Source organism: Pipistrellus hanaki (assembly GCF_964339955.1).
Source record: "Pipistrellus hanaki genome assembly, chromosome: 2".
Lineage (NCBI taxonomy): Eukaryota > Metazoa > Chordata > Mammalia > Chiroptera > Vespertilionidae > Pipistrellus > Pipistrellus hanaki.
The window spans coordinates 72,423,809-72,446,773 of NC_140504.1; the positions used below are offsets into that span (position 1 = coordinate 72,423,809).

General features: G+C 38.6%; 1 long non-coding RNA gene across 2 annotated transcripts in view; it reads right to left on the reverse strand.

The window, feature by feature from the left end:
* Window positions 1–1,353: 1,353 nt before the first annotated feature.
* Window positions 1,354–22,965, reverse strand: part of LOC311618191 — an 88,276-nt gene continuing 66,664 nt past the window's right edge. For both annotated transcript variants that reach the window (XR_014794259.1, XR_014794260.1), the window contains 2 exons: window positions 2,590–2,967; window positions 1,354–1,515 (listed from right to left, as the gene is read on the reverse strand). This is a non-coding gene — a long non-coding RNA (uncharacterized lncRNA). The remainder of the gene's footprint in view (window positions 1,516–2,589; window positions 2,968–22,965) is intronic.

Genomic DNA, 22,965 nt, shown 5'->3' on the forward strand with positions numbered 1-22,965 from the left:
GGAAAAGTGGAGATGGTTGTGTGGGGAAATGAGTTAATTTTGGACATAGTGAATTTGAGATGTCCTGTCCACTGATGCAAAGCTATGCAGTCAGGTGGACATGTTGGTCTAAAGCTTAGGAAGAGGAATGGGGGAAACTCATGAATAGATGTAATAATCAAAACTATGGAAGAGACTGATATCCTTAAAATCTGAAAATTGTAAAGGACTTTCGAGGCCATCTTTTTCAACTCACTGCAAATCCCTCATGCATTAAACCTTACTATCAAATTTATTTAAAAAGTATTTATTGGAGCCCCACCAGAATGGCTCAGTGCTTGAGTGTCTACCTATGAACCAGGAGGTCACAGTTTGATTCTGGTCAGGGCACATGCCAGGGTTATGGATTCAATCCCCAATGGGGGGTGTGCAGGAGGCAGCTGATTGATCAATGATTCTCTTTAGTCATGTCTGTTTCTCCCTCTCCCTCTCCCTCACCCTCTCCCTCTCCCTGTCCCTCTCCCTGTCCCTCTCCCTCTCCCTGTCCTTCTCTCCCTCTCCCTCTCCCTCCCCCTCTCCCTCCCCCTCCCCTCTCCCTCCCCTTCCCCCTCCCCCACCCCCTCTCCCTCTTCCACCCCCTCCCCCTCCCCCTCTCCCTCTCCCTCCTCTCTCCCTCCCCCACCCCCTCTCCCTCCCCTCTCCCTCCCCCACCCCCTCTCCCTCCCCCTCTCCCTCTTCCTCCCCCTCTCCCTCCCCCTCTCCCTCCCCCTCTCCCTCTTCCTCCCCCTCTCCCTCCCCCTCTCCCTCTCCCTCTCCCTCTCCCTCCCCCTCTCCCTCTCCTTCTTTCTCTGAAATCAAATATATATATATATATATATATATATATATATATATATATATATATATATATATATATATTGGCATTTTTTGGATGCCTACTAAACCCTACTATGCTTTTAGGCCTAATGTAGGTAGTGGGCATACAAAGTTCAATCAGAGAAGCCTACATTCTGAGAGGGAGGTGACCATTTAAATAAATCCATCCGTAATCAGCTGCATGTTGGAGTTAAGGGCTGATGCCACAAAACCACATTGGAAGGATTTTAAGAAGCCCATTATGGTAAGTATAAAATTCCAGCTGTAGCAAATAAGATGGCAAAGTAAGGAGGTGATCTCAGGCCAAAGGCAAAGGAAGCTGGATTACAGGTGAATGGTGTTGCTGGAGCTGCATCTGCTAGGACTTGCAGCAGTCGCCATAGTCAGCTCCGTTCCTTGGCTGGTAAATGAATTAATGCTTCGGATGAAGGCTCTGGGGAAGATTAGAGCTTCAGGAAAGGAACATGTGAGTCGTTGTTACATATAAAATACCAGGAAATTAAACTGTGTATCACTTTAATGCATTTGTTTGTTCACTCCATGATAAACATAAATACAGGTTCTCAATCTAAATTTCATTTCCACTTTCTGTATGTTCCTTTTTCCTCATTTTCTTTCTTCATAGATAAAGAGTGAAGGGTTAGAGAAATTGGAATTGATCTGTAGAGAAAAGGAGAAATATGAAAAGAATGTTTACATCCCATTATTTCTGCTTCTAAATGAATCTCAGCTCAGCCGCCACTAAGAAAATGAGAATAGAGAAGACCCTGTGGCCTTTGCTTCATACAGAAGCATCTGAGTTTTAATGGTAAGATACGGTAAAATTCATTGGCACTATTGTTGCTATTAAATGTCGGTTAAGCATTAATAAAACAGAAGAGGCTCATTTAAGATGGAATTTATACTGGAAATCTTGGGATGATGGCGTGTAATGAATCATTAATGGGCTTTATCAGTGAGTGTACATTTTGACAGGATAACAAAATGAGGGAATAAATGATAATTTACTTTAGTGATCTACTGGGGTGGGAGAGAAAGAAGAATGTGGCATCTCTGGGGAAATATTTCCAACTTCAAAGCCCAGGACTCTGAAATCTGGTTCTTGTTCTCCCAGGAGCATTTTCTCTGTCCTGTTACTGGACAAATGTTTACAGCCAAGTTTGTTGCTAAATGTCTGAATTCTCTTGGGGAGGCTTTCTTCCTTTCTGTGAACATTTTCTGGATACATCTGCTGTTTATCATGTAAACTTGTTTCAGTTAGTAATTTCAGTCAAATCTAGCCCTCAGGTTTATTACTCATATTTTCTTAACATTTATAAACAATTTCTTTAGGTTCTGTTATAGCAAATTTAAGACGTATGTGTTGGGAACCTAATTTATTTTTGAAGACATTTCATTTCTACTAGTGGATAGAGAAAATTACGTACATTTTCTTGGCGTATTTCAACTACAGGACTGACATTGGTAATTTTCCATTTGCCTTCTACAGCATCTTTCTTTTTCTCTTTCTTCCTCTCCTCCCTCCCCTTGTTTTTCTTTAGGAACATAATAAAATAAAATTTAACTAATTCACTTGTCAGAACAAGAAGGCTTCAGCTTGGTATTTTATCTCTGATGGTGGCTGCAAAAGATTTTAGTGAAAGCATAAAAACTGCCCTCCATAACATAAACATCATGCCAAGCCATTAGAAAATTAATTATACATGAGAACTAAAAAATGAATAATAAACATACCAGAGTATCTGAGATAATGTTATTTAGGTGTGCAGTGGCTGTATGCTTCTCCTGCTATTCTTTCCTGTGGGACCTATGCTGGCAACATAATCAGGAATTAAATATACAGCGCTGAGATGCTGTTTGGCTTCTGAGAAAGTCAGTTGTTGTTTCATGAGATCATGGAAACAGCCCCGGATCAGACTCTTGTATCCAACTCCCACTTGGAAGTGCTGTATAACCAATTGCGAGTCTCGTAGGCCTTGGTTTTTCTACAACTGAAGATGGTTGGATCTTGTTATAGATTTTGGGTTTTGACAATTCTTCCAAATTTTCACTGTCCACTGCTCCCTTTCATCTCACAGTCAAATTATAAGTCCTTGATGCCTAAACTACAACCTAATGGAGAGAGAAGACAAAAAAGCTGTGACTGCAGGTTTCCTCTCTGGGAGAACATTGTGCTGGACAGAAGTGCACCTTGAAGAGTGTGCTTCACATCCCGTACCCCCATAATTGTCTTTATGAATCGGAGTGAGGTGAAGAGCCCAGTTCTGTTTTGTGAAAGAAGTAAACAGAGCCTTGGAGTAGGAAGGTAACATTATCAGGAAGGAGATGTGGGAGGTCAGAGAAGACGAGCTGGCCAGCACAGTGGCTGGAACAGTGGAGAGGTGAGGAAGAGTGAAAATTCCCCAGTGACTGAAATGCAAAGACGCTGTATAGATAAGATAGCTAATAAATAAATTCTGTTTGCTGTATAGGCTATACTGTAACCTTCCTCCGCCTTCCTTCCAAACTCTCCATTAAGTTTACCATGTCACAGGCTTGATCCAGTGAAACTTTGGGGAAGAAGGAACATGCAAGTGGGGAGGGACAATCAGGTGGGTGTGCAGCTTTATTTTTATTGATTTCAGAGAGGAAGAGGGAGAGAGAGAGAGAGAGAGAGAGAGAGAGAGAGAGAGAGAGAGAGAGAGAGAGAGAGAGAGAAACATCAAAACATCAATGATAAGTAAGAATTATTGATCAGCTGCCTCCTGCACACCCCATACTGCGGATGGAGTCTGCAACCAAGGCATGTACCCTGACCAGAATCAAACCATTACCTTCTGGTTCATAGATCCATGCTCAACTGCAGAGCCATACCAGCCAGGCAGTGTCCACTTTCCTGATTCTATAATACATGGAAAGGGCAGCATCCTGAGGAAGGGATATGAAAACAGACATCAAACACTCAGAGAGAGTAGGAGACTCCTGACTCCTGAACCAGAGGTTTGAAATATGTAAACTGCCATGCAACTCCCCATCCTCTTGACAAGAAACTAGGTTTCCATCCCGGGGTTTGGAGTCATCCAGGCAACTCCCATCTATTAAGCGAGGACAAGTAAAAAACAGTTCCACTTTTTATTTTCTAAGAATCAAGAGAAAAGAAATAGAAGGTGAGATTTTTTTAAATGTGCAGATCACATTTTTCAATGATTCCTTTTGAATCATTTAATTAAATGTTAATTTAGAACCTTTAAATTTAATAAATCAATAAAATGGAAACTAATATTTTAAATAATAGCAAGGCTTTGAAAATTCAGAAATTTTAAAAGAATACCTAAGGTTTTAAAAAAACAAAAACAAAGGAGAATATCATCTCCTTGATATTACAGTCATAGACTAGCTAATATCAGCCTACCTTTTAACATAATAAGATGTAAATGAGTTGCAGAATATATTATACATTTAGTTAAACAAACCCTTTTATTTTTGGCACTCTATTAACCATGGTTTGTGAAACAACAGATTGTGGGCCAAAAGGAAATAATGTGTTGTTCAGATTAATCTGACTTTCCATGAGCTTCTGCATTAATAATCAGGTTTTAATGTCAATATAAATAATACTTTACATTTGACTGACATATGCTATAATTTTGTTCGTAGTTAACATACTGCACAAAAGTGAAAATGTGAGAGGTGTTTTTTATTTAAAGGATTTATTGCAGACCAAGATAGCTCCTAGGAAAAAAAACAAAGGAGAATATTATTTTCCTGATCCCACTTTTTTTTAATCTTAAAAGACATGCCTTGTGCTCCTAGAATTTTGAATAAATAGGACAATTTTGTCATCACATATCTAACATTATTGGTGATCTCTATAAATCAATGCTTAGTTTTCATCTGTAGATCTGAAGATATGTCCATTCATTTTTTTGTGATTATATTTAGTTAATTTGATACTTCTAACTTGACTAAAATATAGTGTGAGAGAAGACCTTGATAAAAGATATAAACTATTGAGTCAAAAAATTCATGAATTTCCTGTTTATTTGAGACTCATTTGGAAGACACCCAGATATTAGCCCCATCTAATGACAAAATTTAATGAGTAAAAGTGGTTTTATTTCCTCCAAAATCAATTACCAGACATAGGTAACTCAGGATTCACTTTAGTCTTTCTGTAATTTGCTATTATTCTTTTATTGACAAACCACTAATACAAAGGAAGTATTTCATTATCACAGCATAAATATAGCCACTCGACTCTAGATACTGTTAGTCGAATACACATGCAATTAATTAAATCAACTGCAAAACGATACACACCAAAGAGCCATGCTGAATCAACCCCTAGATTTTATTTTAATAATAACTACAACAGTGTGTATAAGAACATTGAAATTCTCTTCAAGTGAACAAACATATAGCCATTCATTCATATTTATGGCAGCCATCCATTTAAAGGAATTAATAGTTATTCATGGGCCAAAACAAAGTTTTTTAGCACCATCTGTGCCTTAATTGAAAACAAAATGAAACAAACAAGCCATGTTTGAAGATATGCTAAAATATTATACTCAAACCACATTTGGAATTATATTCTTGCTTCTAAAGGCTATTTCCCAAACTTTATATCTGTATATTCTATATGGAGATAATTTAAGTTGTTCTTGACCTACCAATAATTTTTCACAGTCCTGGCATTATTTTCATAATTGTGGGTCTCGTTCCATTTTATCATGTTAAATGACCCCCATCTTAATTTTCCCAACCCAAATGATACATGAGGTACCTAACATTTGTAAAAGAATTAGTAGCTGCTAAATAGCTTTCTTTAAAAATTGTCTTCATGGTCTTAATGTAGATAAGAAATGATAAGAAAACTGTATTTAGGAGAAGACAATATGAATTGTTTCTGAAAATACATTGAGACTGTAAAATGTCCTTGGGGAAAAATTTTCAAAGAAGCTCAGAAATCTACATCTTACGCAAAAAAATGCTACCCCCTCCTCCCCCCAATCCGGTTTTCAAATTGAATTAAAAACAAACTGCATAAAAATTGTGACACATGATTTTATGGACTAGGGAATAAAATGAGTTACTCTACTTAGATGGGAAGTACCAACAGAATCTCCAGATGGGGCTTGAGAAGTTCCGAGAGCCCCTTATGGAAACCTGTGACCTTTCAGTAATGGAAAAATGTTGAGAACCATTGAGTTAGAAGATTTCATTCTGATGATTAAACTGTGTGAGTGTCTTTGGCTTTTTCAGATTTATATTTTAAAATCCTTACGTATCTGTTTCTGCCAAGTCTATACCCACCCTAAGCTCTTTATCTTCCATATTCCCTTTTGTTTGCTCTAAGAGTCTAAATGAAGCACTTTGATCTATTACTGGAATGTCGTTGACCTAGTGCCCTCTCTGTCACAATGTTGATTCACAGCCACAAGGAGCAATGGGCAGCAAGCCAGGCCGCAGATAGTGTCAAACCCTGGGAACAGGTCAAATGTGGCGCTTGCTTAATGGGCCCCTCTGTCTTCAGCAAGCAGACCGCCTGCCACCGAGGGTACAGCTTTCTCGCTGTAGGAATTAGTTGCACACAATTTCCTGTCACCAAGATTCCTCAGAAGGCTGTTTGTGACTGGCATGAGGTGTTTTTCTCTCGCAACTGAAGAAACATGGACTCTAATGCTGGGCCAGACAAGAAAGGGCAGGGAATTCATGTTTAGTGAGCACCCGCCTCTGCTGGGCATTGTGCACATGTCAATTTTGATGTTTCATGGCATCTCAGTCAGGTAAGTATAATTACTCACACTGGTTCACTGATTCGCCAGGACTCAGCTGGGTTGAGATTCCAGGCCTATCTAATGTGAGAGCTTGTGTTTTCTCCACTTGACCACACTGCCTTCTCAGTGTTATTCTAGGAATTTTGCTTACATTACTCACTGACCTGGATTCTTTCCAAAGTCTGCTACCAGCAGGTAACAAGTACCTAATAAAGTGCATTACTTGATTGTCATAAAATTTTTATTTGCTACAAATGGCTAGTTCGAAAACTATACTAGCAAATGTCCATTTTATTTTTTGCATTTTCTGAAATTTCATAAAAAAAAATTCAAGTCTTGAATATTTTTTTAAAGGTTACAACTTTTATTGAATTTTAGAGAGGGAGGAAGAGAGAGAAAGAGAGAGAGAAACATCCATCTGTTGCCTACAATACATATCCTGATGGGAATCAAGTCCATAACCTAGGCATGTACTCCTTCCATTACACAGGAGGTGTTTCAACCAATTGAGCCACATGTCCAGGTTTTAGAGTGGTATAGGATCAAATTTAGTGTTCAGAGAATGTATTGTTATTCCTCATCTTTGTCTAATATAGTCTCACAAAGGCTTAAAGAATCTGAGAGATTAATTAAAAATATGTGGATTCAAGATGTTAGCTATTGAAAATTATGCTATGAACATAGGGGTGCATATATTCTTTCTGATTGGTGTTTCAGGTTTCTTAGGATATATTTCTAGAAATCCTAGGGATCATTGGGTCAAATGGCAGTTCAATTTTTCATTGTTTGAGCAAACTCCAAATTGTTTTCCATAGTCACTGCACAGTCTGCATTACCACCAGCAGTGTACTAGTGTTCCCTTTTCTCCACATCCTCGCCAGCACTTGTCACTTTTTGATTTGTTGATGATAGCAATTCTAACAGGTATGAGGTGATACCTCATTATTATTTTACTTTGCATCTCTCTGATGATTAGTGACTTTGATTAGCTAAGATCTGGAAATAGCCCAAGTGCCCATCAGTAGATGAGTGGATAAAGAAGCTATGGTACATTTACACCATGGCATACTATGCAGTAGTAAAAAAGAGATCTCTGCCAAAACTGGTTTGGCTCAGTGGATAGAGCGTCGGCCTACAGACTGAAGGGTCCTGGGTTTGATTCCAGTCAAGGACATGTACCTTGGTTGCAGGCATATCTCTAGTAGGGGGTATGCAGGAGGCAGCTGATCAATGTTTCTCTCTCATCGATGTTTCTAGCTTTCTATCCCTCTCTCTTCCTCTCTGTAAAAACTCAATAAAATCTATTTTTTTTTTAAAGAGAGAGATCTCTTACCCTTCGAGATAGCTGGAGGGACCTGGAGAGTATTAGGCTAAGAGAAAGACAAGTATCACATGATCTCACTCATATCTGGAATCTAATGAACAAAATAAACTGATGAAAAAGTAGATCCAGAGACATAGAAGCATGGAACAGACTGGCAAATCTCAGAGAGAAGTGGGGGTTGGGAGTGGGTGGGAAGAAATTAACTGGGGAACTTATATGCATATATGCATAGCCCATGGACACAGACAACAGTGTGGTGAAGGCCTGTGAGGGGCGTGTGGGGGATGGAGGGGATCAATGGGGAAAAAAGGAAGCATCTGTAATACTTTCAACAATAAAAACAAATAAAAAATAAATAAAATATATTTCCTCCTCCCTTCCTGAAAAAATGTTGTTAAAATTATTTAGAAGAATTAAGAAAGTATGTACCAATAATGACAAGGGCTAGAGTTTTCTAAATTGAGACAAAAGAGCTGGAATTTAAGAATCAGAACTGAAGATGGAATTGGAGGATACAAATAATTGACTACTTATATATTGAACTCTAGGATTCTAGTGCCCTTTTATAATCCAGCGTTCACAATTCCAAAAACCAGGTCACATTGGATATCTAAAAAATAGATATGTTCTGAAACTTCATGTTCTGAAACTTCACTGAGATTCTGTAACATTCTGCCACCCACTACTTCTCATGCTGCTTAAATTTTGGCTTGGACATGCTCTGAGTCACAGTGTGCCAGGCTTGGTCGGCGGACACTTTCATCCCATATCCCTGGAGTCACAAAGCCCTGTTTGTATTTTAACAGGTACTTTCTAGTTGGGCAAGAGCATGTATGACTTGGTATCAAGCTAACCTAAGAAGTAGCAAGCGAGTTTCTACTGAGCCAGTTCGGCAACACAAACAATGTGAAATTTTGTAATGAAACATGCAAGAATTGTTGTGATAAAATTAACTGAGTCCTGATGGAATTTTTTCTCAATCACCGGTGGATCTTAGAATAACCTGTCACTACCATAACCCCAAAAAGGACAATTTCTCTGTCAAAAATCATGTTTATGTCTCTGCTTTTCCCCATCTCCTTCTACTCCTCCATGCTTTCAACATGGTTTTCTATATCTCACTTCATTAAGTCTGCCCATACTTCTCCACAGCATGAGTGAATAGCATGGTACAGCCTATGAAGAATGACACTGTTGGGTTGTCTTAGCATACGTGTAAGGTTTTAGAGAATCTCTTTCAGGAGCTTGATTTCTAACTAATCTTGTGAAGTGATTCACTGACCATTGCTTTAAGATCAATGAATCTTAAGACTGAACTTAACTGTGAATGTTTTCCTATGTACATGCTTACATCCTAAATTCCTAAATTATTTTCTCGTTAGACAGTATGGACTATTTTACATAAGTTTGGTGTCTCTTGACAGTAAATAGGCACCATGATAGGTTTACAATAAAGGTTTGATGAATGAATAATGGATGGATGAAAGAATTGTGAGTCTGTAGGACTCAGAAAAATTATGGATGAAAGAATTGTGAGTCTGTAGGACTCAGAAAAATTATCTTATTGTTTAGAATCTAGGTATCACCCTTCTATTTCTAGTCTTTGCTACTAGCATCCTATCTAATAAAAGAGTAATATGCAAATTGACCATCACATCAAGACACAAGATGGTTGCCCCCATGTGGTCAAAGATGGCTCCTCCATGTGGACGCAAGATGGCCATCACAAAATGGCCAGCAGGGGAGGGTAGTTGTGGGAAGTTAGGGATGATCATGCAGGCAGAGGAGGGCACTTAGGGGTGACCAGGCCAATAGAGGAGGCAGTTGGGGGAGACCAGGCCAGCAAGGGAGGGCAGTTGGGGGTGGGGGGGACCCAGGCTTGCAAGGAAGGGAACTTGGGAGGAGGGAAGCAGGCCTGCAAGGGAGGGAAATTGTGGGCAATCAGGCAAGCAGGGAGGGCAGTTAGGGGAGACCAGGTCAGCAGAGGAGGGCAGTTGGGGGAGACCAGTTTAGCAGTGGAGGGCAGTTGGGAGGGACCAGGTGGGCAATGGAGGGCAGTTGCAGGGGGGGAGGGTGGAGACAAGGCCTAGAGTGGAGGACAGTTTGGGGGGGGGGGTTACCTAGGCCTGTAGGGGAGGGCAGTTGTGGGGAACCAGGCCTGCAGGGGAGGGCAGTTGGGAGCCAGCAATCCTGGATTGTGAGAGGGATGTCTGACCTCCCGTTTAGGCCCGATCTCTAAATGGGCAGTTGGACATCCCTCAAGGGGTCCTAGATTAGAGAGGGTGCAGGTTGGGCTGAGGGACACCTCCCCCCCCCCCCCCCCCCCCCCAATGCACGAATTTCATGCACTGGGCCTCTAGTATATCATAAGATCAATGTTACAGGATAAAAATAAAAAATAAACCTCTATTTAGTTAAATAAAAAATAAACCTCTGTTTAGTTAATTCTACATGGTTAGGTTTTGTTATTTAGAGCCAAATGCAACCTTATGTGTATTTATGAAGTACAGCAGTACTAAAATCCCACTAAAACAAAATATAATTCAACAAACTCTAAGAGAACTTTGTATTGAAAATATCTACATAATAAAAGACTAAGTGACTGTTATGGTGGGATGACCAGAATGACTGGTTGCTATGATGTGCACTGACCACCAGGGGGCAGATATTCAATGCAGGAGCTGCCCCCTGGTGCTCAATGCACTCCCACAGTGGGAGCACCGCTCAGCCAGAAGCTGGCTCATGGCTGGCCAGTGCAGTGGCTGTGGCAGGAGCCTCTCCCACCTCCACAGCAGCACTAAGAAACAGTGAGCAAAGCGGTAAGGAGTGAGCAGGCAGGTGGTAAGGAGCGAGGAATCCTGGATTGCAAGAGGGATGTCTGAGTGCCGGCTTAGGCCTGATCCTCAAGGGGATCCAGTTCCAAGGGGATCAGGCCTAAGCTGGCAGGCAGACATCCCCCAAGAAGTCCCAGACTAGGATGCAGGCCAAGCTGAGCCCCCCTCCCCCCACCCTCTAGTGCACAAATTTTGTGCATAAGGCCTTTAGTTTGTTATAAATTGTTATATGGTCCCTTTCATGAATGCAGACTATAGAGTTATAATAGACTGCTATTCTTTATTTCCTAATCTAATTAGATAATAACTAATTTCTAAAATGTCAAAAATATTGTCCTCAATGCCATAGATGTAAATATGAGTTAGGGATGACTTTCTAATAAGTTCAAGAAGCTTTTTATGATGACTGGATAAGCAATAAATATATATGATACAAAGGGGAGTCCAGTAACTACTATGAAACAGGTGTAGATGTAATTAATGGAGACATTGAATTTTGTTGGAGGAATCTCAAACACTTCATAGAGAAAGCCTTAAAGAATAGATAGGGTTTTAGTAGGTTGAAAGGTAAGGACACTATCAAAGCAGAGAATGGTGTGCACTAAGACATGAAGATGGCAGCATGCAAGGTATAAACTTCAGAGTTACTTACTACCTACCATGTAAACTATTCTATGATTTTTTTTTTCAGTTCCCAACAATTTTCAAAATGTCATTTAGATCACTGAGATCCTTCATTTACATTTTAATTCTGCCACCTCAGGCCCTTCTGTCAGAGAAAAACTTTTATTACTCCTTTTAGTTCTAGCAATGAAATTAGGGACTTGAAGACATTGCAGTTTTAGGGTATTAATGTAAATGAATTCTTTATTTGTACCCACAGTCTGTGGAAGAGTATGGAATATATTAATATATCTTTATTCTACATGATGATTTGAAAGATGCCTATTTTAATGATATCAGAATTATAATAAATGTAATCTCTTTGACTACCCTTGCCCATTGTATAATGTGTGATGCTCTTGAATTGCAATCCTTGTCAAGAAAAAAAAATTACAAAAAGGAAGTGGTAGAGCCCGTGAACTGATAAGAGTGGCACTTTGTGAATTGTTCCATGGTGTGGGAGAATCCCTAAAGAGTCTTTGTTTGCCATGTCATCTCCCTATTGTTCAAATGCAGTCTATGACATTGTTCCTTGATGGTGGGGTGGAGAGATTACTCTTTTTCAAGGTTATCAACTACTTAATACCACGGATTTTTGTGCATATAACCTGAAGATATCATCCAAATGATTGAGCAGACTCTACAGACCTCAGAAAAGAATTTTAATAAAATGTGTGTATATAAAAAGTTAGACCAATGTGTGGGCACAGAGAGGTAGAATAATGGGACTTTTGTGAGAGCCGCATGTAGACTGTGCAGTGTTCCACCCTAGAGGGTGGCATTCACCTCAGGGTCTGTGGAATGGCGCTCTGATAGCTGGGCCGTGCACAACCTCCAAAGCCATGCGAGGCAGCCAGGCCATTCTTTGGATTGTCTTTTGTTTTGCTTATTGTGGATGAAGAGGTCACCCTTGTCAAGTTTCCCTAATGTACTAGTATTCTGCCTTTTCTCCGTTTCCTGGAGCCTTGGCAATGGGACATGTTGGCAGGTTTGTAATCCTGAGCTGTCTTCGGCTATGTCCTTGACTCCCTAGATTACCTTAAAAATTGGCAATCACATATCCATAGTCTTTGTTGGGCAATTAATGAGGAGGTTTTCTCTGTGTTACCATTTTTTTCCTCCTCCTTTCTGATGCCAAGGTCTTTCCCTGACTATGTCTTTTTGTTTCAAACAGAAATATATCTTGTCTTTGGGTCCTTTTCTTAGGATGACTACATCATAAATTGTCTAATCAGGGACACTTTAAAACATACTGTGTGGTCATCCTACTATAAGGGCACAATGACCTAAGAGCATTATCTAAGAAGGGGCTATTGATAATGGCTCTAGGATAACAGGTAGAAACTAGAGCTGTCCTGGGCCCCCTGGGGTGTCTGATCACCTACCCTTCTTTTTCTCCAAGGTGGTACTTTTAAAGGCAGAAGCAGGTTCACACTTTTAAAGTTGGAAGGCATAGTTTGAAGTATATCCTTTAGCAAGTAGGTAGCCATTGTGCTAATGTCCCTGAATGTATCCTCACCATCATGGCACTGCCCTGGGACTTTACAGACCTCCCTCCTCTCCAGCATCTAAACTGGTAACCCTGGAGGCCTCTAGAGCTCTGCTCTGATAGAGGACTGGGTCATACCAGTTACTAAATACTTTTCCTGCTCCTTACAAAGTCCCTATTTTTCTTTGTCATTCTATTGGAGTCCATTTCCAGGATTGTGGATACACCCCTTTCAGTTTCCTATTTCATCCCTACATACATGTGTGTCATATTCAGTTCCGTAGATGTTATTTCTACTCATCATAAACAGCACGATACTTTTCTGCTCCAAGGAGAAGAACGTATTTGGTTTTGTTATCAACATCACAGAACTACAGTGTGATTATGATTACTTTACGAAGCAGCTTTGAAAGGAGAGCTCTGTCTCTCTTCATAATCACAGCATTGTAGAAAGATTGTTTCTCTCTGTGAATTCACTCCTCTGATTGGAATGTGGAGATGATGACTGGTCTGCATGGAAAAGAATAGAAAAACCAAAGGAAAATTTCAAAGAGAGTTATGACTAAAAAGAGTAGAAAATTATTGTATCTTTTGCTTAAAAATCACATGCCAGCCCTGGCCAACTGGCTCAGCCGGTTTGAGCATTGTCCCATACATCAAAAGTTGTGGGTTCAATTCCCAGACAGGGCACATACCCAGGTTGTGGGTTTGATCCTTGGTCAGGGCACAGGAGGCAACCGATTCATGTTTCTCTCTTACATCAATGTTTCTCTCTCTCTCTCTCTCTCTCTCTCTCTCTCTCTCTCTCTCTCTCTCTCTCTCTCTCTCTCTCTCTCTCTGTCTCCCCACCTCCCCTCCTTCTCTCCTTTCCTGCCACTTTCTCTAAAATAGAAAATGTATCATTGGTTGAGGTTTAAAAAGTCACATGCCGAATCTTTTAGATTATTGAATCAAAGTAAGACCTTTCCAGAAGCAGTAAAGAAAAATAACAAAATTTAAATTTTGTGACTGATGGGAAATAAATCTTCCTATTTTGAGACCATCAAATACTAAACTAGGATGCAATTCCTTCCTCCCCTATGTAATTATGAATTCAAGGATGAGATCTGTATCAAAAGCTGACATTTTCATGACTTTATATAAATGTGAGATCTGAAATATTTTAAATGCCAAGAGATAATTGACAAGGACTTCTTTGGGAAGATGATGTCTTTTCTTGTCATGCCCAGACCTGAGACTGAGAAAGGCATAAAGGGAGCACAGCAAGTCAAGGGATGTGGTGGGGCTGTGGAAAGAATATACGAACTAGAGTCAAATGAAAACCAGATTTCAAATCCCAACTCTGTCTCTTGCTAACTAACCTCTCTGTACAGTGACTGGGTGATCTTAGAACAAGGCAAATAATACTTTCCCTATGAAGTTGTCAAGATTTAAAATTTTAATGTACACAAAATGCCCACCAGCATGCCTACTCAACTAATTTGTACTGTAGAATCTGGGATATTTTGATGCCATGTAGGAACTAATACCTAATTTTCACAGCCATGAGAGGATGAATTGAAGGAAAAGCAGAAGGATGGAAAGGACTGGAATTTTCATGACATTGTTGAGCCACTGGTTCAACAATATCCTGAGCCTGGCCTACATCTGCTCTTCCTCTCCTGTAACTAATAAATGTTTTCATTTAAAGGATCTTGAACATATTTTTGTGGTTACTTCTAACCAATAATATCTGAATACATATAAGAACCCTCAAGTTTGAGAGTCAGTGCTTTATATTATGTTAAAAGGAGAGGAGTTCTAGGCAGTACTTAAATGAGTTGTTTAATATTTTAAACCACTGCAGTATAACTGGATCATGATGTATTTTCATACCTTTCTTTATAGACAGTGGTTATGTAATATGTGTTTTTCACTCTGATACAATTGTAGGAATATCCTTGAACCTTTTTATAGTGGTAATGGATCAAAAGAGAACTATTGTATAAAAAGATGTGATGTGTAGGGAGTGTATGTGTGAGGTCTTTAATTATGCAGTGTATTAATTTTATGGAATTGCAATATATCAGAAAAACTCAGGTGTACAAAAAATGTGATTGGGAGAGTCTATTGTGCAAATTCCTTGACACATCACTGGGAGAGAGCTGATTGCTTTTTGGGTTTTTATCAGTGGTCCTCCTTCGTAGCCTTTAGCTCCAGTGGTAACACTTCTGTTTAGTGCCTGGGATGGGTGACTGTAGTACTCTCACTTCATTGACAACTGGATAATCTGTAGGCATCAAACCAGCTTGTGCAATCTGCAAAGACACAGCTAAATCCTAATCCAAACTTCAAAGCCTACATCTTTCCAATATGCAGCACCCCCCTCAGCTAGGCTGCAGAATTCTGGATAGACACATCATCTTGCTTTCTCTCTAGAGTACTATCACCAAAACCCAACATTTTGCTCAAAGCCCTAGGGAAACTTTCGAAGACTCTATACCATTTTAAGCCATAGGAGACTTACGTGGATGAGGAGGGAAATCTGTGGCCCTCTCGTGGCTACATCCGCTATGCTGCTATGTCTGTAGCCCTCCACATTTCGTGAAGCTGCTTCTTCCAAAATTCCTGAGAGTAATGGTCAATTTGCATATTACTATTTTATTAGATAGGATGGTTTTTCATTGGTCATAATCTGGATTTGAATAGGAAGAAGCTGCTTCTAAAAAGGTTAACACAACCCTAGACTTATGACAAAGAAAAGTATCATTCAGCAGAGAGGAGGTAAATGTTCCATTGAAATCTAGTTACTCTGACCAATAGATTATGCTGAAATATTTCATCTAAGTCTGGTGTCAGAGTTCACGAACAACATTATCAGACCTAAGATGTCTAGGATACTAGCCAAAATGATGTTCAGTCCAGTGACTACTTCTTATGAAATGAAACAGGAGCTTGTCAAAAGGGGCAATGTAGTAGCAGTCTCCAGATAGCCTAAGGAAAAGGTATAGCCTGTGAGGTTACCAGGTTAATATTTCAGCTCAAAACCAAGAAGAACCATTTAAATGTTCAAATCTTCTATAATACTCAGGGCTGCCTCACTATTTGATGGGCTGCATTGAGCTTCAGGCAATAGAAGTGTTAGGACTTTTCTAAATGACCATTTGTTTAATGCCACATTTTTTAGGGAAATAATATTAACTGAAATACCATTCCAAGATAGCTGTTTTAGGAATCTGGCTTTTCAAAGGTAATTTAAAGCCAAAACACAGTTTCCCACACAATTATTAACTAGAAAATATCAAATTAGAACAGCCTTCTCAAAACTCATATTAGCACATATTGATGGGAATATTAACATGGAATTTGAAAGAATGCTGCTAAAAGTGAAACTTCTAAACTGCTTATCACGTATTTGCAAAAAAAAAGTGAAAGCACAACTGAAAGATGTTTTCCATCCACTTTAGTATTTTTAAGTGCTCTGTCTTCAGGAAGATGCTGCAATAAATAAAAGTGTGAAAGTTAAGTGGCTGAACACTCTGTCAAGATGCCCTGTACAGCGAGTGCACATGTGATGAGTGAGGAAGGGAGAAAAGGTCAATGTAATTAGAGAAAAGAATTCTGGGTAGCTCCACAGAACATGTCTGTGAGTCATCTATGTTCACATTTCTTTGAACTTTGTCTATCCTAAGGGAGATGAAGCAATTACATAGACATAATGTGTTACCCTTTCAGTGCAATGCATCCCACATTCCTATATCCATTCATCATCATCAGTGGTATTTGTGTTCAATGCTGTCATGCAAAGCTAGCTGCCAACAATTATTAAAAAGAAAACCAAAAGGTTATGCATTTGGGAGACAAAGCAAAACCAATTTTTACAATGCGTACTACAAATACATCAATCCATTAAGGGGAAAATCACTAAGGAGCTCCTCAAAGACACTCCCGCATCAGGGACTGTCTCTAGAGACCTAAGAAGTAAATGAAGTGATTATCTGTCACTCACGATTTCGCTTCTCTGAAACAGAACCCACACTGGCTGTGACATTGCTGTAGAGCAGCTTCCCCCTCTCCTTTTGTTCTCAATTTTACCTGAAGTCTCACTCATTGATTGTGAAAGCCTTTTTTTTTCCCTCTCACCTTTCCTCATTACCTGCTGCTTCCCCCCCACCCTCCCAAAAACAAATTATAAAAATACTCTAAGATTTCATTACCAGAGACATGTCATGTAGCAAGCATCCTGTCTGGTACAATATTAGATTTATTCTCCCAACATTTTAGAAAAATAAATGGAATGCCTTAAAATATTTTTCTTTTTTATTTCCCCCTCTTTCCTCTCTCTCCTCCCTTCCTTTCCTTTTTCCTGCCTTCCCTTCTTTTTCTTTCTCTCCTCTTCTCACTTCTCTCCCCACACCCTTTTCCTTTTCCTTTTTCCTCCACCTCTGGAACTTATATATTTCTTTTCAAAATAAAATTTTCTTTAATCCCAATCCATTTTCTGATACTACCAATAAAATGCCATTTATATAGTGCTTGCTAAATATCAGGCAGTGTTCTGAGCATATTACCTATATTGGCTCATTTAATTTTCTCAACAACCCTAAGATGTACATAGTACTGCCACACCCTTCATAGGAAGAAAACCAAGGCATGGAGGGGTTATGTAATTTGCCAACAGTCTCAATGGTTAATGAGGTCTGGACACAGGCACTGTGGTTCCAAAGTGTGTGCTTGAACTAGAGACATATACTCCTAATGCTAGGGTTTTCAAAAAACAGTGACTTCCTTAGAGACTGAGGAAGAAGGAGCTAAAATATACTGGCTTCTAATTGTGCCAGGTCCTCAACATATTATCTACTTAGATCTCTGCAACAACACCACAGGTTAGGCATTATTATCCATAATTTACACTCAGGTTAAAAAAAAATTTGCCTAATGTTATACTGTAAGCCACAGAAATGGATTTATCTACAACTGGAAATGGAGTGTGTAACCTTTGCCAGAGGCCTCATTTTTGACATTGTCTCATTGCTCATCTGACACCATGACCTTCTGAACACTCTAGAAAATTTTAACTGGCCAGTCAAGGCTTAATTTCTCTCTTTTAACTCACTCTCAAGAATTTATTCTCTTCTCTGAGAGACATAGGGGAGCCATGACCTCATTTGGTCCTGAGTCATATTGCTGACTGATCTGCATCACGGTTTTTTGCTTTCTTTGTTATGCTAAGTCGTGAAATGGAATACTGAGAGTCAGTTATTAAAGGAGAACTATATGTATCACATTATAAGAATTATTAGGTTAAACCATATGAAATCAATATTTTTGTATGTTAAATAATTTTGTATGGCAAATACTACAATTTAAAATGGGTTAACATCACAAGTTATATAATGCCCATTTTTATTTTCATAATTTATATGGTAATAATTAAAGATGACTAAATTTCAAAGAAAACACAATCTTATTACCAAGAAATAATTGTCAATATGTTTTATAATTTTATTTATTGTCTAAATCATTATAAATGTAGACTAAATAGCCTTGGAAACTAACATCTTCCATGCTGCTAAATCTCAAAGGATATTAAAATATATATTGACCTTCATGAAAATGAAAATACAGCAGATGTAAATTTGTGGGATGCAAATAAAACAGAGCTGAGAGGAAGTTTATAACACTAAATACTAATTTTAGGAGGAAAAAAATTTTTTAAATCAAAACCTAACCTCCCATCTTAAAGTAGAAAAAGAATAACAAGATAACCTGAAACTAAGCAGAGAAATGAAAAGAACAGAAATCAATGAACTTGAAAACAGAAAAACAATAGATAAAGTCAGTGAGACAAAGAATGGGTTATCTGAAAAGAACTATAAAATTGGTAAACCTCTGCTGAAACCGGTTTGGCTCAATGGATAGAGCGTCGGCTTGGGGACTGAAAGGTCCCGGGTTCGATTCCGGTCAAGGGCATGTACCTTGGTTGTGGGCATATCCCCAGTAGGGGGTGTACAAGAGGCAGCTGATCAATGACTCTCTCTCATCAGTGTTTCTAACTCTCTATCTCTCTCCCTTCCTCTCTGTACAAAATCAATAAAAAATATATTTTTAAAAATTGGTAAACCTCTAATACAACTAACAGCATTAAAAAGAGAGAGATAAAAAAAATTACCTATTCAGTATTGGGAATGAAACAGAAGATATCACAGACCCCACAGACATCAAAGGGTAGTAAGAAAATACTACAAACAACTCTACATACATAAATTTCATAGCTTAATTGAACTAAACCAATTCTTCAAAAAGCACAAACCACAACTCGCCAAGTATGAAATAGATATTTGAATAATCCTATAACTGAATTCATAATTTTAAAAAAACAATCTCCAGTTTCAGATAATTTCATTGGTAAATTCTCCCAAACAGTTAAAGAAGAATGATTGCCAAATCTATACATCTTTCTCCCCAAAATAGAGAAAACACTTTTCAACTAATTTTATGTGATTAGTACTAACCTGATATCAAAACCCAGTAACGACATTACAAGATTTTAAAAAACTTATTACCAATAGCCTTTATGAACATATACACAAAAATACTTAATAAAATATTAGGAAATCCAGCAATATTCAAAAGAAGTTAATAAATAATAATCAAATGGGATTCATTACAAGAATGCAATATTGGTTCAGTCTTTGAAAATCAATAAATAAGTTTCATTACATTCACAGACAAAAAAGGGAAAAATAACGTGATTATATCAGTTGATGCAGAAAAAAACATTTGATAAATTTTTCAGAAAATGTATTTGTATTGATTTCAGAGAGGAAGAGAATGAAAAAGAAATAGAAATATCAATGACAAGAAAGAATCATTAATTGGCTGCCTCCTGCACACCCCACACTGGGATCCAGTCTGCAACCCAGGCATGTGCTTTAACAGGAATTAAACCATGACCTCTGGTCTTAGGTTGATGCTCAACCACTGAGCCATGCCGGCCAGGCAAACACACTTGATAAATTTAAAATTTATTTAATATAAAATTAATCAAAACTCAGAATAGAAGGTAACTTAGACGTAGCCTCCAGATAAAAGACATTTATAAGAATGTCACAATTAACTTAATACTTAATGCTGAAAAAAAATAGAGAAAGTCAGTGAAACAAAAAATGTTTACTCTCAACTCTTCTATTCAACGTTGCCCTAAAAGTTCTGGCAAGTGCCATAAGACAAGTAAAAGCAATGAAAAGCATATAAATTGGATATTAAGAAACAAAATCACCCTATTTATAGATGACATGATTACCTGTGTAGAAAATTACACACACATAAAAACAGTTCCTGGAATATATTAAGTGACTTAAATAAGTTTACAGGCTAAAAACACAATATCAACATATCAATTGTATTTCTATCTACGAGCTACGAACAATTGGAAATAACATTATGACAGCCTTATGAAAAAAGAACTGCTTGTATATAAATCTAACAAGATGTGCAAGATCTTTATATTAAAAACTACAAAATGATAAAAAAATTATTTTACAAAACTAATGAAATGGAAATACATTGTTTTTGTAGATTGATAAAAAACATAATTAAGACATCCATTCTCCCCAAATTCACCTGTAGATTTAACACAATTCCAATAAAAATTCTAAAAGGGTTTTTTAAAATTTAATTTTGTGGTGGGGGAGGGGTGACATTGTTCAACATGATCATATAGGTTTCAGGTGTGTGTTTCTATTTTACAAGATCTGTATATTGCACCATGTGTCCACCACCCAAAGCAGAAATTTTGTAGACTTCAAAAGGCTGGTTTTAACATTTATATGAAGAGGGGGAAAAGTAGAATATCTCAAACAATTAAAAAAAAATAAAGTGGAAGACTCACACTACCTACTTCTAAGACTTATAATAAATTTACAGTAATAAAGACTGTGTAATATTAACAAAAGAATAGACACATAGATCATGAAGAGGCCAGAAATAGACCCACACATGTATTACTGATTGATTTTTAATAAAGGTGCAAAAGTAACTCAATGGAGTAAGCATAGTCTTTTCAACATTTGGCATTACAACAATTGGACAGCTAAAGTCTTGCTGGTGTTGGTCGGTGGTTGAGTGCTGACCTATGAATAAGGAGGCCAAGGTTCAATTCCCAGTCAGGGCATATACCTAAGTTTCAGGGCTTCATCGCCAGTGCAGGGGGAGGAGGGTGGTGGTGGTGGTGTAGTATTCTCAATGATTCTCTCTCACAATTGTTATTTCTATCTCTCTCTCCCTCTCTTTTCCTCTCTGAAATCAATAAAAAAATATTTTAAATGCTTTATACAATAACAAATTCTAAAACTTTCAGAGGAAAACATTAGAGAAAAATCTTCATGACTTTGAGGAATTTTTAGATAAGACACAGATAGCATGATCCCCCAATGAAAATACTGATAAATTAAACTTTGCAAAATTAAAACCTTTTTCTTTGTGAAAGTCATTGTTAAGCGAATGAAAAACAAGCTTATATAGTCTTGTAGAAAATACTTGCAAATCACATATCCAACATTGAAACTATATAAAGAACTCTCAAAACTCTAGAGTAAGAAAACAACCCAATTAAAAATGGGCAAAAGATTTGAACAGGCATGTTAACAAAGAATACAAAAGGTGGAACAACCTAAGTGACCATCAACAGATGCAAGGATAAACAAAATGTGATATACACATACAATGGAATATTATTCAGTTTTAAAAAGAAAGGAAATTCTGACATATTACAACATGTGCAAGCCTTAAGAACATTGAGCTTAAGGTGAAATAAATCAGACACAAAAGGAAATACTGTGTGATTCTACTTATATGAGCTACCTGGAGTATTCAAATTCATAGAGACAGAAAGTAGAATGATGGTTGCCAGGGACTAAGGATGGGTGGGGTGGGATAGGGCAGGATAGTTGTTGTTTAATAAGTAGAATTTTAGTTTTGCAAAATGAAAAGCATTCTGGAGATTGGTTGCAGAACAATGTGAAATGATTAACAGTACTAAACTGCATACTTAAAATGATGAAGATGATAAATTTTATGTGCATTTTACCACAATTAAAAAAGCACTATAGTAAATATTATAGTAATATATGTATTTGAGAACAACTTCCTTAAAGTGTTGGGGTCACGTTTAAAGTGTTTGATGCATATTGCCAAATTGTTCATAGAAACAGTACAGAATATCAATGTACACTCCTACCAGCAATGTAAAAAGAAAAAGCCCCTTTCCTGACACCTTTGCAGCACTGTTTATTCTCACTTGTGGTTCAGTTGCCAGGCTTCTTGGAATAATGATTTCTTCTTCCACCACCTCTCACAGCCAGATGTGGCAATATAACTAAGTTCTAAAAATGGGATCTAGAGAGAATCCAAGATGGCTGCTCGGGTAGGCACCTAGCCGCAGCCGCACGCAACAATTTCAATAAAATACAACTAAAATATAAAATGGACATTACCCAGAACTACAGGAAAGTCAACTGACTGGAAATTCTACAACGAGAAGCAAGGAGAAAACCAGAAGGAAGCGCGGAGGAGCTGTAAAAGCCTAAGGTACGGAGACACGCGGCGCGCGCGGCGAGTACAGAGCCGGAGAGGAGGGAGGCCGAGTGCCTGGCTGGCGTTCCCTAGTGGGAAGGAGATAAACACTCCGACTGTGCTGGGCCCCCAACTGCTCTGAACCCCCATTCTAGGCCAGACCCTGGGGACCCAGGCTCATCCATAGGGAGCTGGGCTGTAAGGCGGTACTCGGGGAAGCAGCGAAAGGAGGTCCCAGAGGCGCGCACACAGCGCGCAGAGAAGGGCCGGCCGGCTGTGCCGTAGGACTGCCCTGGCGGGAAGGAGACAGGCTCCAGACTGCTCTGAACGCCACCTCCAACTCCACTTCCAACTGAACTGAACCCCAGTTTCGGGCCCATTGCGGGAGAGCTTACACTGTTTGGTAGCAGGCGAAAATCGAGGGCACCTTTCTCTCAGAGGTGCTTACAACAAGTACTGAAGGACCCTGAGTCTCAGGAGTCGCAT